Here is a 12,450-nt window from a genome sequence, read left to right on the forward strand (position 1 = left end):
TAGATAGGAGCAGAAGTGAATATATTGCCATATGAAATTGTGAAAGACAGTGTTTATTGAGTAGGTTGAAAAAGAGTAGTGTTTCGATTAGAAGCATACGGAGGATTTAAAATTCACCTCTGGGTCAGTTCACTGCTCAAGTGGAATCAGAAAAAAGATTTGATTTGATAACTTTGTTGTGGTCAAGAGAGTACAGTACCGATTCTAGGCCTTGAAGCTTGTATTCAGTTGAATCTGGTTAAACGAATTGATGAAGTTCAGAAGCAAAGTAGTAACAACAATGTGAAGGATAGAACGTATTTTTTTGAAACGTATTCTGATGTGTTTACTGGCCTTGGTTGTTTCCCCGACAAGTGCAAAATTCGATTAAAAAAGGAACGCAATGCCACATGCCAGTTCAGCGAGACGTATACCAATGAAGATTCAAGACAAATTTAAAGAAAAACTTGATGATTTGATAACCATGAAAATTATTGAAAAGGTTGAGGAGCCCGTTGAATGGGTTTCAAATGCTGTGATAGTAGAAAAACCTGATGGATCCTTAAGAATTTGCATAGACCCTGTACATTTGACAAGTACATTGTAAGAGAAAGAGTTACAATCCCAACAATACAGGATATTCATCCTCGTCTAGCAAATAAGAGTACTACAGCGTTCTTGACATAAAAGATGGATTTTTATCACATACTCCTTGATGAACAATCTGCTAAATATTGCAATTTTAGCACTATATTTGGAACTATAGATTTTTACGTTCTCCTTTTGGCTTATGTAATTTACCAGAATTGTTTCACAAATGTGTTTCAAAGTATTTCGAAGATATTCCAGGAGTAGTGGTTTATTTCGATGATATTTGCATTGCTTCAAACAGCAAAGAAAAACATGACGAGACAGTGAAACAGGTCTTGGAACGAGCGAGGAAATTAAACATCAAATTTAATTTCAAGAAATTTCAATATTGCGTACCTGAAGTGAAGTATTTAGGAATGCTGTTTAATAAATCAGGAATGCTTCCTGATCCAGGAAAAATAAGGTTATTAATGATCTCCCCGACCCAACAAATAAGCTGAACTACAACGTCTGTTGGGGATGGTCAACTATTTGAGAATGTTCATCTCAAATATCACAAATAGTGTCACCATTGAGAGAATTATTGAATAAAGACGTCTCTTGGTGTTGGACAGAGATTCATGTAAATGCAATCAATAACATTGAAAAGGTTCTTACAAGGACAAGGTAATTGCTCCCTTTGATATAAGATTCCAGTTTTAATCCAATGTGATGCAACAACAAGACGCTTTAGGATGCTGTTTACTACAGAACAACAAGCCAATTTATTTCTCATCACATCTATGAACTCTTCTGGATGTGAATATGCCCAAATTGAGAAGGAACTCCTTGCTATTGTATTTGCTTGTTATATTTCACACCTATATCTACGGTCATGATGAATTGACTATATATACTGATCATATGCCATTAGTTTCAATAATGAAGAACCATAAATTTCAACATACAGAATAACAGAATTCGTCGATTGAGACTAAAACTAATGCCTTAACGCTTCAGCCTCCAGTACTTACCTGGGAAAACATGTATATTGCTGATTATTTGTCAAGGTGCGGTGTAAGAACTAAAGAAAAAGTTGATTTGAGCATGGCAGATATGGTTCATTGTATTACTGAGAATGGCGAAGTTGAATTTTCAGAGAAACGCTTGAATGAATTTGTAACAGAAACACAGAATGATGATGTTCTTCAGAAAGTTATAGATTATTGTGAAAATGGCTGGCTAATAATTGTTGATGGAGGAGAACTAAGGCATTTTTTCAAATTAAGAAATGAAATACAATTTAGCAAGGGTCTATTGCATTATAATTCAAGAATTATTATACCCAAGAATTTGAGAGATTTTATCTTGAATAGGCTCCATGAAACGCACTTAGGAGAAACAAAAATGAACAGCATTGCCTCAAAATTTTATTATTGGCCAGGAATAAGAGCAAACATAAAGAATCTGGCTGAATCCTGCTCGCTTTGCCAAAAATATAGAAGGTCCAATGTAAGAAGTCCAATGTTTTCTCATGAAATACCTGATTTTCCATTTTTAAAAATTGGAGTGGATATAGCTGAAGTAAACGGAATAGCTTATCTCATAGTTGTGGATTATTAATCAAGGTGGCTTGAAATAACAAAAATGAACAGTAAGACAAGTTCGGCTGTTAAATCTATTTTATCCCAGTTATTTGGCAGGTTTGGAATTCCGCAGATTATAATAGCTGATAATAATCCGTTTGGCTCCAAGAAATGATACAGTTCGCAAAGGAGTGGGATTTTAAAATTATTCAATAAGTCCTCGTTATTCTCAGTCTAACGGCTTAGCTGAAAAGGGGGTGAACATAGCAAAGACTATGATAAGAAAGTGTGCTGAAAGCAAAACCGATTTAAACTTGAGTTTGCTCAACTATCAGAATAGTTGTGTTGCGGGTCTCAATTATTCTCCTGCTCAGTTAATGTTTGGTCGAATGATAAGAACAAAGTTCCCTTATCCTCAAGATAGTTTGAAACTTCATCAACTTCCTCGGGAAGAAATAGCAGTGCAAATGAAGAACCATAAATTTCAACAGAAAGAAACATACGATAAGCAGTCACGGAACATGTATCTTATTTCAAAGAAAATAAGCCCATTTATATCCAAGAGTGGAGAACAAAATTATGGGAGCCTGGAGTAGTTATTAATGAAGCTGATGCCCCGGTCCTATGTGGTGAAGTCCAATAGTGGAAGAATACAAGAAGAAATGAGAGGTTTTTAGAAGATGATGAAATCAAAGGAAAGGTTGAAAAAGGAAGATGTTTGTATATCATGTGATGTTACTTAATCACATGATAACTGTTTGATAAAATAATAAGTTGTTTACTGAGTTTAGTTTGTTATCTACATAAATAAAGATGGTTGCTTCAAATGGCTAAGAATTTATTAAGATATTTAAACATGCGTCACAAAAACCAATCAAACTGATGTGAGAATCCTGAAACCAACCAACGTGACGTGGAACAGCAAATTTCAATAATAGAGGCAATTCTTTTTGACAATTCTCCCAAAGAGTGCATATAGGCTCAGGCGGCTTCTCGTCCCAACCACTCCTAATTTCCACAGTTTCTGGACAAGACTTTAGAAATAGTGTAAACGGTGACAAGAGACCAAGTGGATCATAGATATGAGCCATCACTGACAGAATAGAACGCTTAGTAGCGACGACCTCACCACTCTTGACTGAAAACTGAAACAGATCAGTACTAGGTTGCCAATTCAATCCCAAGATAGCCAAGGAGTTGTCTGCTTCGAAATCCTTGTACGAAAACGATTTCTCTTACTCCGAGAATTTCTCCAACATTGATGGTGAAATTGAAGTCCACTTTGTGAGCGAAAAACCTCCTCCCTCAAACAGCTGCTTGGACTGACAATACAGCTCCGCGGCCTCTGACTCTGTGGCGACAGAAGTGACTAAGTCGTCCATGAACATGTCTCTGGTATTCTCGCCTTGGCTGCTGAAAACGATTTCCATCCTCCTCTACAAGCTGGTGGACGGTGCGAAGCGCCAAATATGGAGAGCTTGAACACCAAAAACAACACAATTGAGCTGATAATTTCGATCGGATCCTCTAGCGAAAATCTCCACAATACACGCTGATAACGATGGCAGGAATCCTCCACTAATATCTGTCGATACATTTGTTAATGTCGGCAGTTAGTGCGATGGGAACAAACGAAAATTAACTAACAAAACAAAAAGTCAGTCTGCAATTTGGGACCAGCATGAAGAACCTGGTTCAATGACAAACCCGATGATGTTCTGGAACCAGCATCAAATACAATTCGGATGGGCGTGGTCGTGCTGCTTGCTTTCACGATGGCGTGATGCAGTATGTAGTAACCACCTCGGTCTGTCTGATCTGCTACAAACGACATGTGACCCTGATGTAGGTAATCGATCAATATTTCATGATATGAAATACGAGTATTGCTGTCAAGCTCTAGTCGTCTCTCCAAAGTCAGCAGTCTGCAATCGGCGACAGCATACGAATCTCCCCAGCTGCTGGGCGGCTCCGCAAATGACAAGGCAACAACAAAACGACCAGAATTCACATGATGTACAGACTTCCGAAAATTTACCTCACACTCCAACTGTTCCGGTTTCAGTTGACAGCTTGGTGCAGGGCACGATTCCAACTCCCAAAAACGTTCCACAAAACTATCCAACGATGGACTACTAACAAATGGACTACAGATGGATGTAAAACAATTCGACACATTCGTTGTTGAAGTGAGAATCGGCACTCTCCCCATCAGAATGTGACCAAAGACACTATTAACAGTCATCAATTCGTGCGATTCACCTATACTAGGACTCCCACGCAGCAAGTGAGGAACTAACTCCGCACCAATGATGCCATCTATTCTACTAGGAAGGTAGAATTTGTCGTCATCCAGTGTGAGATTTTCAAGATGATGAAGTTGGATCTGTCGTTTCACAAGAAGGCAACTTGTTGATGATTCTATCTACCACTGGGCATCCATCGAAAACTTGATGGTATGATCCAACTTCGACTGAATCTACACCAAGTACGACCTCGAACTTCACTAGTACCACCACCGAATCCACAAACAACGGTTTTAATGGGCTGGAATGGTAGTCTCAAACGCCGACACAATTTTGCTGTAACAAAATGACACTGACTCCCGGTGTCAATCAAGAAACGAACATCACAAAGCTGATCATTACAATCTCGAATATGTGCAGTGACAGTCGACAACACAACGGTCGAATTTTGTACATCGTTGGATGTAGAACAACAACTAATAGGTGATGTGCCACCTGCCTTGGAGTTCGACGAGGACGCAACACCTTCATTGGAACTTGATCTGGAAAAGTGCAATAAAGAATGATGAGATTCTCGACATTGAGCACACTGAGTTTTACTATGACAATCTCTACTCAAATGATCCACATCAAGACAACGAAAACAACAAAACTTTCCTTTAATCCAACAATAACGATCCCAAGGAGTCATTTTCAAGAAACTAGCACAATCTACTAACTGATGACCCGGTTTTGAGCACTTCAGACAATTGGGATTTTTACTAGATGCATCGTTAGATGAATCATTAGATTGAACCACAAACACTTTTGATTATTATCCTTTTTGTGCCTCATATTAAACGATTCAGTCTGTTTCTCATCAGAAGGAAGAGTCTTAATTTGCTTTTCAATGAATTGACATAATCGGTATAAGTTGGCATAGCCTTGTCACGGACGGCCGATTCAAAATTTCTACGAGAACTTGGATCCAGCAATCTCAAGCCATGATAGAGGAATATCGAGTCTGACAAACCAGTGAGTCACAATCTCTTCACTGCATTGATTGAACTGCAAAACCCATCCAAAATCGCAATACAACCTGCCTTTGATTCTGATTTTATTGGACGAAATTCAAAAATTTGTTTGAAATAGGCATCAACTTGCGCCCGTGGATCGTTATAGCGGGTCAATAATGACTTCCAAATTATTTGATAATTGTTAGCCAATGGTGGCAAATGACGACAAATATTTGCTGCTTGTCCAGTAAGTCTACTTACAAGATATTGGACCTTCTGCTGATCATTCAATTCTTGTTGTCATGTACCAATGCCTTAAATAGTTCATAAAACACCGACCATTGAGTCTGGTTCCCATCAAATTTTCGAAGGCCGATTTTAGGCAGTACCGAACTCGGACACGACCGGCTGTGAACTAGCTGCTGTAGCTGCCGAAGATTGAGCAATAGCGACAGTCGCCTCTTTCTGTTTAAGAGTGTTAGCCGCTACTTCAATATACTGAAACAGATCTAGGTGTGAGTCGTTGAATGCTACACACATGATCTTTATTCAACTCAAGTTCCAACTCATTACCACTAATTCTGTCTTTTCATAATCCGAAATGGTCTGAGACACCCGAAGATACAAGATTGAAAATTGCTCAGCAACTTTTGGATCAGAGACATTTTTAGACAGTTCATAATTCTTTGCAATCTGGCATACAATTGTTCCAGTTTAGCGCAATGCACCCTGATTTGTTTCTGTAATTTTTCCTCCATCTTGAACTCATACACAAAACAATTCAGCCCCGACAATACAAACACAGACAATAAAACAAGAATGAGTTCAAAACTAGATGAAAGGAAGAATCACGAGTTAGTAAGTTATCAAAGTTAAACTTTGATTATCAATTCACAAGATAAGTTATTGCTGAGAACAAAACTATATGATTAGTAATGTTCTTCCAACAACTCACAAACAAACGATAACTTGTTGAATTGAACAAACAAAATCATGCTAGTGATTAACATTCACTAACATGTACAAAAAATGGACAATACAAATTTCAACAAACAAATTCCTGAAAAAGAGCACAATGAGCTCAGCTTTAGGAAATTACAATTTTAACTGAAATAAATTTAATTTCAGACAAATACAAATTGACAAGAAACCTTGCTTTTAGAACAAGGCTACAACAAACTAAGTTGAGCATGGATCAGACCATTCTCAACATGCCAACACTGGACAAATACGAAACTGCTTAAATCCAATGTGTGTGAATTAATCAACAAATTACAAATTTAAATTCAACACGGTTCGGAGGATCAGAAATGTTCTGAACAAAGCTCAGGCTAGAGCTACTAGAGGACTGTAATTTAATAATCAAATACAAACAAGGGGCAAAATTTAATCTTCAATTTGAGCCAGTTATTTGTACAGTTAAACTCTGCATTAATGAACAATAAAAAAAGCAAAAACTCACCAGATTTAATCCAAGCTTGACTACTTGCCCTTCGAAGCCTTTATTAGGTGTTTTGGTCAGATTCAGGGTGGAAAGAAATCTGGGAAAAGAAAGGTTTTTCCGGGCTGCCTTTTCGCGTTGATTCTGTGTTCAATTTGCAGGTCATACACTGTGGTTTGAACAAAGCTCAAACTGGAGTCTTTATAAATTCAAATCTGATTCAAATTGATTCAATTTAACACTATTTACGCTGTTATATTCATGATTCACACACACTACACTCAAACAATTATCTACAAGAAATTTCCGATCGAAATTACATGACAAAAATACAAATTCGTTCTTGCAACAAGACGACGGGGTGACAAGACAAGCGAAACTGAACTATGAAACAAGAATGACTGGGGCTTTTTTTTTCTCGACAAGCCAAACAGCTGGATGGTCGGCACTGGTGCCACAAGCCTGCTATTGCAGAACTGTAGTCAGGGATTTGGCACTACAATTCGAATGCTCTGGCCAAACCAAGTATTGTATTCTATGTATAATCTTAGGTCATTAATGAACATAATTATTGTTTCATCATTCCTATTTGCAACTTTTCCATTCATGGAACAAAAATAACTAATTCTATGGGGGAAAAAAATAAATATATATACACAGATAAAAGATAAATTATCATTCTTCTACAACTCTACATAGAATATACTATTTGATATTATATTATTCGATAACATGATAGACTAGAAACTACATAAAAGATCCCAGGACGATATATTTCTAATACTTGTATTTGTATTAGCTTTTGAATATTAACAATATGTTAGGTAAGCTCCTCTTATAGAAATTATATTTATTATTATTAATTCATCATCCGCAGGTTTAAGATATTTCTTCTCTGGACAATCAGTGTTATTTGAAAATGGAGTAATAATTATGGAAGTATTTATTTCCAGTACCGGTATAAGAAATGAGCAATATATAGTAGAGAAGGATAACTTTTCCGATAAAAAGAAATGTAGCTCTCAGGCATAATTCATCCCTTAATTAACTCGTAAAAAGTCTACTTAAAGGAGGTGGGACGTATTGAAGGAGTTTTCGAGTTGTAAAAGTACCTATAGGTATCTTGATAAAATTGTTCCTTCAATTGAATTGGAAACACCAGACCTTTTGTATTTTATTGTGCGGTGCTGTGTTTTATTTAATTGAAAACAAAAGCTGTTGAGTTGCCAGGTAAGAGGAAAGCTTGAAACTCTGATAGATCGCAACAGGAAATGCTTTTTGAGAAAAGTGGTTAGACTTGGTTCGATGTTTTGTTAGAAGTTAACAAGATGGAGGAATGTTTGTCTCTCTTGCCACCTACCACCTTTTGTGAGGCAAAAAGGCAGAAGCGAAGTCCTAAGTTTGACTGAGAGTAGGTTCATAACGATAGCGATTAAGATGCTGAGGCTGGCGATCAACTTATCAAAGGGCCAATTAATTAGACTCAAGGGCTGGTGTTAATTACCCTCTCGCTTTGAAGGACAGATCTCGCTTTGATTTAGCGCGCCAATAATATGATGGTTGGCGGGAACGACTGTGATTGGGCGTCGTTTGTTTTCAAAGTGCGTCTCTGGATACTACATAGAATTCGAAGTCTCCTTGTCTTCAGACCTGTGACTTGCAAGACTTGACACAAACTCTATCAGGCTTGATGTCTTGAATCTAGGAGGGTGTAGAAGGAATAGTTCGGAGTTGATCGAAGCCTTATCAATCGTATAACACTACATTACAAGGTGTTGCTTTCGTCATCGCATCAGAATTGATCACTTATCAATTACTTCATATCGTGATGACCTCATAAAGAGTTATGATTCGGTTTTATTCCCCTTTATCTCCTGATCTACTTTATTATTCCTTTTGGAGAAACACAACTGCTGTGTCGTTATAGGAAAAATATGGCAATCATATTCCAATATATCGGACGTCATAATAAATAATTGATAATTATTATTTACCGAAAATCCTAATAAATGCTGCAAATCACCCCGAAGACTTCTGCTGCTGCAGACATTGACAACAGGGTTCACAGCTAGATGGAAATTCGATGAGAACTACTATCCAAAAATTTTGCCAGCCCGGGAATCGAACCCGGTACCTCCCAATTGCCAGTCAGGAATGCTTACCCTTACACCAAACTGACAATCTCTGGATAGCAGCGCTCATTTTATACGAAGTCATAGCGGCCAACCAGTTACAGATGGAATTAAATAGAGAATGCATTTATTCAATGCTAATTAATATATAATTATTATTTACCGAAAATCCTAAATAAATGCTGTAAATCACCCCGAAGACTTCTGCTACTGCAGACATTGACCGTACCGGGTTCGATTCCCGGGCTGGCAACTAATTTTTGGATAGTAGTTCTCATCGAATTTCCATCTAGCTGTTAACCCTGTTGTCAATGTCTGCAGTAGCAGAAGTCTTCGGGGTGATTTACAGCATTTATTTAGGATTTTCGGTAAATAATAATTATATATTAATTAGCATTTGAATAAATGCATTCTCTATTTAATTCCATCTGTAACTGGTTGGCCGCTATGACTTCGTATAAAATGAGCGCTGCTATCCAGAGATTGTCAGTTTGGTGTAAGGGTAAGCATTCCTGACTGGCAATTGGGAGGTACCGGGTTCGATTCCCGGGCTGGCAACTAATTTTTGGATAGTAGTTCTCATCGAATTTCCATCCAGCTGTTAACCCTGTTGTCAATGTCTGCAGTAGCAGAAGTCTTCGGGGTGATTTGCAGCATTTATTTAGGATTTTTGGTGAATAATAATTATATATTAATTAGCATTTGAATGAATGCATTCTCTATTTAATTCCATCTATAAATAATTGAAGATGAAAATAGTATACACATTAACGTTTTTGAAAGTACTGTATAAGTACTAAAAAGAAATTGAAAAGTTTGTGGATCATTGAATGACACAGGTGCATCTGAGTCCGATATGGTTGATTTTATGAACCCGACAAAGATAAATTGAACTGCTAATACAAATAATACGATAGTTGAATAGAAGAGCAGTGAATAAACATATTTTCATATAATGCTTGTTGCTGTAAAGTGAGAATAAAACCATGAGAATACAACTCTCTGATAGTCATGGATCCCAAAAACCAGTTTTTCTAATAAATAATCTAACATCACTAGGCGAGGCCTTAGGGTGAAATAGGAGAAGGTGTACGTGAATCACATGGTAACTAATGTTGTCCACCCGCAGAATTAAGAAAGGCATTGACATGCGTTATCAACCAATCAGAAGAAAATAGGCTTACAAGGCAGTGATAAAACAAAGCTTCAACTATGAACCATTAACTTATTATGACGAGTATTATATTTGAGATTTTCTCATTCATTACTATGTTTCGTTGCATCCTCGTTCCACCCAACTTATCGCATAATATTAATTATCATTACCACTTCTTTCTCAAATCATTTTGTGCTTCTTGCTGTTCCACGAGTTTATAAGTAGACTTCTGATACTCGCTGCTTGTATTATTTGAGCAAACCATAGATTAATATGATTTGATGAATAAATAAATAAAAAATGAAATTAACAAAGACATGATAATAATATTCCATTGTTCTTCTAACCTACACCCAGGAAAACTAATAAAGGCTCATCCAAAGACTTTCAAAGTGTATGATTTTCCAAAGAACTTTCTTATACAGCCAAAGTTATCTAGCCATAATCTCTCTTGAGTATGAACTCTTGCAGAATAAATATAAGAGCGTATAATCTATTCAATTCAAAGAACAAGAAGAAAGAAGAAATTATGAAATTTTCAAGGAGTATTCAACTGAGAACAAAATAATGAGAGAGGAAATTCAATCTACTCAATTCAAATAGAATAAAAAGTAGATATAGAAGAAGAAAAGAGGAAAATGTATGTCAGAATAACATTTTACGATGAATATGAATTATCCTAGAACAGTGATAATTACTTTTCTGATAAATACATGAAGCATTTCTATATATTTAAATTTACATATACTGATGAAAATCATAGAGAAATCATGTTCGAAATGTAAAAAATCAATTCCTATTGAAATTATATCCGACTTTATTTTTATTTGTAACGGAAAATTCAATAATCGAGTTAATTATTAATTAAAATCAATTATTAATTTCATGCTTCAAGTCATTTTATTATTTCATCAATATGAATTTACAAGAGTCGATACGAAACGAAGAGTGTATGATATTTAATTGGAAGGACGTTTTATTTCAGTAAAATTTGAACTTCTGTACATAAACTCGCTCCTTGTAAAAAGGATCAATGTCAATTCAAGATTGATTATTTATCATTATTAAGTTGGCTACTGGTATCAAGAAAAGTTGAAATAGAGGAAGAACAATAGGAAAAAATAAAAAGGCGACTCTCGTTATGCAATAATCAAGCAGATTTTTGTCACTTTAATAAGGGGGCTCTCGAATTTCTAACGAATCCGTTACTGGTTCATTTGTGAGGAAGTTTTCTTTGATCAATCAATGTTGAACTTACATAATATTCGTTGTTTTGTTTAAACGCTCTCATTTAACAGCGCGCTGACTTTTCACTGCACTGACCTTTTTGACATTAGAATATGATAAATTCTTTATCAACATTCAATTGTAACTCTTTCTCAGCTCCCAGCTTATTATAGAAGACGATCATGACATAATCACAATCAATTCGATTTGAAGTCATGCTAATTCAAAATAGTAGAGGATACATTTATTAATAACTATTCAGTCTTCTTTTGTTTGGACGAACAAGGGGTTCAGGAACAGAAGGATTAAAATAATGAACAGAATAGGAAACATAAGATGAACAAGGATTAGTAAAACACGTATCTTGTAACGTAATATTGGTTTCAACTTCCATTATTTATGGATGTTTTAACTAATAAAATTAAATATTTTTTCCTTTCAAGATGTTTCTTGGAACTTTTTCTGTAGAATCTTTTCATTCTGAAGAATGAATTCAACTATTCAAGGTATCATGGATACCTCACGGTTTCGAAAAAAATAAGTAGATAGTATTCTAATTTACCCAACAGAATTCCCTACAAATAAGTTGTTTTTTTCATTTTTTCTTCCATTGTTGAACCATCTACCTGTCGCAGGCACGGCCCTAGGGACTTTGCCGCCCAGGGCGAGGTCGGCAACCACCGCCCCCCACAAGTATTCCGTCTAATTTTTAATCCCGGGCTCCACCCCTTCCTTGAGCGATCGCCTACTATTGTGTCTCCGCTGTGATGCGATCGCTCCATTCACACAACAGAGTCTCAGTAAACTCTAAATAATTATGTTTAACAATATTTATTGACATTTAAACAAATATTTGACCAAAAATATAAATATTGGGGAACAGTAAAGTCCAGTCATATAGACATAAAAAAGGGGGTGTGCTTGCAATTTATATCGTATTCTGATTTTTTAATAATATTTTCAAAAAAATCCCTGCTGTGCCTAATTGGTGCTCTACAATCTGAGACTAGGTAGAAGCGCTCTATCTCATATAGATTTCCAGGTACACCTGACCAAAAACAACACACAAAGCTCCTTGTATTGTGAAAAACACTCATTTTTAGCTTCAACCATCATCA

This window comes from Nilaparvata lugens, chromosome 6 (genome assembly GCF_014356525.2).
Source record: "Nilaparvata lugens isolate BPH chromosome 6, ASM1435652v1, whole genome shotgun sequence".
In the NCBI taxonomy this organism is placed as follows: Eukaryota; Metazoa; Arthropoda; class Insecta; order Hemiptera; family Delphacidae; genus Nilaparvata; species Nilaparvata lugens.